At 35.0% G+C, this 7,180-nt stretch overlaps 1 long non-coding RNA gene across 1 annotated transcript; it reads left to right on the forward strand.

Annotated features, from left to right (window-relative positions):
* Nucleotides 1-6,542: 6,542 nt before the first annotated feature.
* On the forward strand, nucleotides 6,543-6,914 carry LOC121789589. Its single transcript, XR_006048081.1, has 3 exons — nucleotides 6,543-6,552; nucleotides 6,694-6,769; nucleotides 6,861-6,914. It is a non-coding gene; the product is annotated as an uncharacterized LOC121789589 (long non-coding RNA).
* Nucleotides 6,915-7,180: the final 266 nt, after the last annotated feature.

The raw sequence follows: 7,180 nt of genomic DNA on the forward strand, positions 1-7,180 counted from the left end.
TCAGAATAACCCAACAACCCGAGCGGGTTGGCCCGATTGACATCCCTATTTTCGATATTAGACTGAGATAAAAAAAAAAACTAAAGTAGATCTTTGAGAAACAATATCTAGGGGTGAGCATTGGTGTTTCGGTTCGATTTTTTGCTCAAATCGAACTTCAAAAACCAAAAAAACCGAAAAAAACATATATATATATATAATATAAATCAATATTATATATAATATATATTATATAGTTGATAAGGCTAATTTCATGCATCGGTCTAGGGGTTTATTTCGTGAAATTACTGGGTCTAACGCATGTTTTAAGCCAGGTGTGTGAAGGTTTTCGCTAGATCCATGAAAAGAAGAGGACGCTTGCATAGTCCTAGGAAACTGGCGAAAGAGCGGACATTATGAAAGAAATTGCTTTGACGGAGGAAGCCTCGGAGTTGAAGGGTAGAATAGGGATTTCTACGAAGACTCTAGAAGGCTATGTCCGCATCTATAAAAGGAAGAAGCATGCAAGCTGGAGGGACCTTCTCGGTGGAGGCCTCACGAACAGCCTGTTGCTCAGTTCACTTTTCACATACTTGGTTCTAATTCGCGGAGGATCTCGGGTTCGCGCTGGGGTTCACATTTAGCTTTCCGATAGTGTTTGTGGGTTGTAACACCGTCCTTCTTTGGGGCGAAGAAACAATTTATTTCTGTTTTTCTTTTCGTTTCTGCTGAATTCGCCGAGCTTCGCTGTTCGAAGCTCGGTCCTCTTTTGTTCCTGGATATTTCTCTACTTTTATGCAAGTTTCGTTTTCGCTTACGTAGATCGTGATGATTTTTGTTGATTGATTGTGTTTACTTGAATTCTGGAGTTGGATTGTTGGAGTTGGTTGTTTTCGTGGTTATTTTCTGGATTATTGCAGGTTAATGGTGAGATCTGGAAGAATGGAGTTTGTTTGTGGATGAATCGGGGTTTTGATTTGCTGATGTTGTGGAGTTGTTTGTGATTGTTGGAATTTGGAGTTGATCGGAGCAGATCTGTGAGAATCAGAGTTATGGAGTTGATTTTGTTGGTTGTTGAGTTCGGATGGCTTGGATCCGGAGTGGATTAAGCGTCTGAAGTGATTCTGAGCAGGAGTGTTTTAATTTTATGCCTAGCTTACGTGTTTTCATTTCATTTCACCTAGTTTATGTAGATCTGATGTATTTCCGATTCATAGCAAGTTTCCGGCGTCCAAATCTTTATATTCTGTTTGAATCTAGGAGTGTGCTCTGTTTTCTTCATCTGCGAGTTTAGTTTAGTTGCGAAGGTGCATGTCGTAGTTAGTTGGAGCATGGGTTGGTTATCTGCAGCTTTTTACCGTACTTGCTATTTCTGGAAATATGGTCCCCACTGTTAGTTGCTTACTGTTTAGCTAGATTAGGTAGTCGTTTACTTAGTCTAGGGAGTAATTGTGTCTGTCGGTATTGATGTCTGATTCCAGTAAGTTTTCTGTGTCCTAGGTCTAGCGTTTACATTTCTTGCCTAGATCTAGTGGTAGTTTAAATCTCAACCCCTTTGTGTGGCAGCAACCGTTTGTTTCCATAGTCTCTTAGCACTACTTTGCGAATCCATCTCTGTGGGATCGACCCCACTTCCCTATACTAATTCATAGTATTCGGGTTGAGGGATTTATTTTTGAAGGGGAGTCGAGTGTGTCCAACGACAAAAACACTGTAGTTCTCTAGAGTTCCTGGACCCAGTGATCCAGTGGATTTAAAGAGCGTTGTGTCTGGACCGAGCTTTGCATTAATTCTCATATGTGCACACTCGCTTACTCCTGAGTCTAGTCATTCGACATTAGAGTCGAGGTAGACCCACTCAATAGTAATATATAGTAAAAGAATATACTGTAATATAATGTATTAAATTAATAGAATATATATGAGGATTAAAACATTGATCTCTACGTCATTTAAAAGAGAGCTAATATATTCTAAGAACACATAGGATTGAATAGTAAATTGCCATCAACATCGAATAATTAATCTACACTTTATAATATTCAATTTTGATTTAAATAAAACTTCTTTTATCTTATTTAAATTAATACTAATTATTAGTTTATGTTTTCATAAAAAATATTGATATATTATATAATGTTAAAGCACTAATACGTTTTAACAAAGAAATTACTTAATTTGTGCATGATAAAGTAATTATGTATATCATCCCAAGCCTAACAAATTAAAGCTCATATAAGAATCATAGTAGTACTTAGTATATTAGTTACAACCCAACTCACTCTAAGCCCAACAACTATAACCCTAAAAATACTAACACATAAAAAATTCATCTCCAATCAAATCGGCGCCTCCTAACACGTCGCCGCCATATCTATCTCTTACTCCATCTCCGATTCAACCGGTCTTGCTAGCACTCGCACTCCGGCCATCTCCAGTCTCGCAGGCCTTCCCAAGACGATCCTCTGCCTCCCGACGCCACACTGTCAACGGCCCATCCGCATGCAAACCCAGAAACGCTCTTCTCTACCACTGTCAACACTGTCCCGACTAAGATCTCTGCAGCACTCCGGCTCGCCGTCGTATATATGGATCCATGTTCGTTTCCTATTCTTTCGACAATTTTTCTTACTCAGGTTCGGTTCGGAATTATTACCTCCAGCATATTATTTGGCTTGTTCAATTCTATTTTGGCATGCCTGTAGTTTGTAGTTTCTGTAGAGTACTGCCAATATGTGACTTGTTCAATTCCTAAATCTACTTTCATGTTATAATCTTCAATTATTTGTAAATGGCAATGTCTGATACAATTTCCAGTTGAGCTTGAATTTGGGCTTTCATAAAATCAGTCTAGACAACAAATTTCGTCCAAGACGAAGGATTTTTCAAAGAAAATAAGATTATTTACCTCTTCACTTTATTCTCCATTTTAGTTGTATTCAAAGTTGAATTTATGCCGCATTTTCCTCGTGAAACTGCATCTTTTTCTCTTCTCTTCCTCTGTGCAAAAGATTTTTCATACTATATTCTTTTCAGCTTTTCGACATCAAGAATGAATTCTCCTCCTCCTTGTTGTCTGAAATACTTTAACTTTACTCCTTTATGCTTTTTCACTGCAATACTTCAACTGGCTGAGAAGATGCTGGAGCAAAGCCAAGTAATATGCACACTGTTTTTTTTAATTAGAAAAATACTAATGCCATATTATAAACTTTTCCTCATCTTTGATCTTCTTTTTTTGCAGCCCAACAGATCTTAGGATTCATGAAGAATGATTTTATCACGTGAAGTAAAATAGATACGACACAAATAATAGTATAAAAAAATTAAATAATAAAGACAACAAACAAACAATAAAACAACTGAAAAAAATAGCCAAAATCAAATACAAACGCAAGGGAGAAGAAGTAGTGAAAAAGATAGTTGGATAATGTAATTTTGGAGAAGAGAGTGAAATGGACATGAAAAACTAATTGATGGTGATATGTATTTATAGAAAAACTTAGTGCCTTTGGCTCTGTTTTTAAATTTGAATCAAAAGTCACAGTTTTCTAAAATCGTAGCTTGTATGGTACTACTCTGTAATCTTTCACACTTTCCCAGCATCTGCACAAAATAGCTCCAAAATAAAAGGCTTTCACAATATCCCATGCCATGCTCTGTCTTAAGTTTCTGGCATGCAGAGTAATTTTTTATTGCATGAACAACTATCTAACAGTTTTCCCCAAAAAAAGGGTAGAAGTGGTATTTCTGAAAGTTTCACAAAACTGTCGGTTTATATAATGATAGATGATAGATTATCGATAGGGCCAAACGTTAATTTATCCACATGCATGTGAATGTCGGCATACGAGTTTTTTGCGTTTCAAAATGTAATTGCAATAGATGATTTGACTATACTTGAGGAAACATAAACTTTCTTTTTAATTTATGTTCATATCAGAGTGATGCATTTTCTAATTACTAGCACTAACTAAATATTCGGTTATTGTCATACACCACTTATAATTTGTAGTAAGTTAGTATTAATTTTTGGATAACACAATATCTTGAGTCATTTTTTTTGGTGATAAATGTGGAGTATATAATTGTACGTACATAATCGAACTTTTTTTTTACATTGTACATTGAAAATTTATTTAAAACATTGATTGATTTAAAATAAATTTCATACTAAGCATACAACACTTCGAAAAATATTGAAAATTTTAACTTAAATATTTGTATATTAAGAATTTTTTTTACCAAATATTGTATAATTAATTCCAATCAAGTTCGAAATCATGTTAAGATTTGACATAAAATTTCTATATCATTTCTTTTCTTACTGCTACATACTTCCATAAAAATATGGGCATGGATATGACACGGGAATTAAGAACAAAATTGGTAAAGTAAGAGAGAAAATGATAATGATAGTTAAAGTAGTGTTAGTGGATAGTGAGACTTACATTATTTAATTGATCTAACTTTCTAAAAATGGAATGCACATATTTTTGTGGGACGGACAAAAATGGAAAGTGTAACATATTTTTATGGGACGGAGGGAGTTTAATATAAAAATAAAAAAAATTAATTAAATTTAAAAATTTAAGGAATCATGTACATAAAAATTCAAAAAGTTAATACTCTTTTCTCTTTATTTTGTTTTATTTTGTTTGCTATACTTTATTCTATCCAGGTAACCATAAAATATTGATTGTTTAAAATAAATGCCCTGACTAAAATGTGACAGAGTAGTCGCATTAATAATGAAAACATGGATTTGAAGCATTAGTAACGTCCATAATATAATAATGAAACATGGATTTGAAGCATTAGTAACGTCCATAATATTTTACAAATAACATCCACTGCATATTTTGTTTGAAAAATGTAAGAATATTATGTAAATACTAAAGTCCAAGACCAATTTGAGACATTACGTGTAATGAATACCAAAACACGCTTTAACATCACGTGCATACCACGCGCTCATAGTTGCGATGGAAAGAAAGGTTGAAGCTATGGTTGACGTCAACCACCATCAATAAAGCATTATCCACCAACCACCCTTCACTTTCTGCCTGCGATTTTCTGCTTTCACAATTCACAATAATCCTAATCCAATTTTCAATCCTCTGATTATTTATTCCCCTTTCCACAAAATTTTTTTTATAAAAAAACCTGAATATCTGTTGTTCATCGGCGCAAATCATTTGGCCCTACCAACTTGGCTGTATTTAATTCCATGCAACTACTTCTGGTGGTGAACGTGTGTCCAATGATTTAATCATCACCAACGACCTCAATTAACTGTATTGTTTTCTTATTTATTGCAAATTGTTACGATATTGATTTTTTTTCGGTATTGCCAATGCAGAAGAAGAAAGCAGCAAAATGGTTTTTTCGTTGTGATTTCGTGATTTGGGTTTCAAATCCCAAATGTCTGTTGAACTAGAGAATGACGAACCTGAAACTGAAAACCGTTTCAGGTAATTCCGCTTATTTAATCAATGGATTTTGCTTCATTATAGTATATATTGGAATTCAATCAGAAAATGTAATAACTAATAAGTAATTTATTTGATAGGCTATATTTATTCATTTTGGTGTTTCTGGGCAATAATTGTTTGTGCATATTACCAGTCTAGAGCTCAAATTCTAGACATCATTTGGAGCATTACATTACATGATTAGTGGCCTTTGTCTCTACTACATTCACTTATCTAATTGTGGAACTTTTCTATACTTTTGTACAACATGTCTGATTCTTATAGCACAAATTTATATATGTTGGCAACATGAGTTTTTCTGAACATCAGTTGCAGGTTCTTGTCTTTATGACCTTCTTAAGTTGGAAACGTGGGAGGACAGCCCGAGGAAATCACAACCACCTTCTCCCTGTAAGTGAATTGTAGTCTTATTTAGGTCCTGTAATGATTTGTGTATTCGATTGTGTTGCTATTGCACTTGTGATGAGTGCTCCAAATACGCAGTCAGAGTTAAAAACAGGAAATAGTATTGTTTCACAATTGATAAAACTAAGACGATCGTGTATATGCAACCTGCACTGAAAGGGCATTCCGAGCTACCTATTAACCCAAATACACAAAACTGATTATTTGAACATTGAACTGAGGAATCAAGTTTCAAGGGTCCTCGATCCTGTCAAATGATAGATAAATTTGCCTGTCGACGAAACACCTTCCAATCATTTGTAACAATCATCTTTATCTTAAAGCAAATTACTATTTCAGTATATTATCATACAATTTTGATGTTAGAATTCTTACTTGGTAAAATTCTCCCAACAGTAGTGCAAATTTAGACTAAGATAATGGATTACTCTATTTCTGCTGTCGAGGTCCCTTTACATGGATTCTTATACTCTGATATCCTTTACTTTCGACAGAATTTGTTGATTCAAATTGATATTTACGCGCAGGAAAGCTGTAATACCTCACAGCTGCCTGCAACTTGATTTCACATTTTTTTGTGTGCGAACAGGTGCTAGAAAGAGGCTGGAGAAATATATAACTGAAGCTGGCAATGATTTTTGTGCCGATTGTGGAACTGCAGATCAAAATGGGTGTAGTCTCAGTGTTGTCTCTTTTATCGCAGTTCTCAATCACACATAGGCAGAAATCCCATTATGTTGAGCTACTTTGAACATGGTATGGATAGGTCTATAAAACTTCATGTTGCGCTTATAGTTCCGTTTGTGACGAGCAGATCTTTGACTATTGGAGCATTCATATGTATAAAGTGCTCGGGTGTACATAGAAGCCTAGGAGTGCATATAACAAAGGTTCGGGAGCTCATCTAGCCCAACAGCTATAAGTATAGTTGTGTTTCTCAAGTCGAGAATCAATGAGTGATCTTTCATGTCTACCTTATAGGTTTTGTCTGTGAAGCTTGATGAGTGGACGGATGAGCAAGTTGATGCCTTAATTTGAGATGGGAGGAAACAATGCCGTAAACTTCAAATACGAAAACCAACATCCCTGAAGATTACAGCAAACCAAAACCAGATGCATCTGCAGAGGAACGCTCTGATTTCATAAGGTGGTACAGCGCCTTGTTTGAGATATTCTCTTTCTCCAAAATGTGTTTTATATCTATTTTCTGAACCTAGATGTTTTTATGCTCAGGAAAAAATATGAGCTTCAACAGTTTGTTAACAGTGAATTGCTGATGTTTGCCCTTTTCCGTCATCAAC

Source organism: Salvia splendens, unplaced genomic scaffold (assembly GCF_004379255.2).
Source record: "Salvia splendens isolate huo1 unplaced genomic scaffold, SspV2 ctg285, whole genome shotgun sequence".
NCBI lineage: Eukaryota > Viridiplantae > Streptophyta > Magnoliopsida > Lamiales > Lamiaceae > Salvia > Salvia splendens.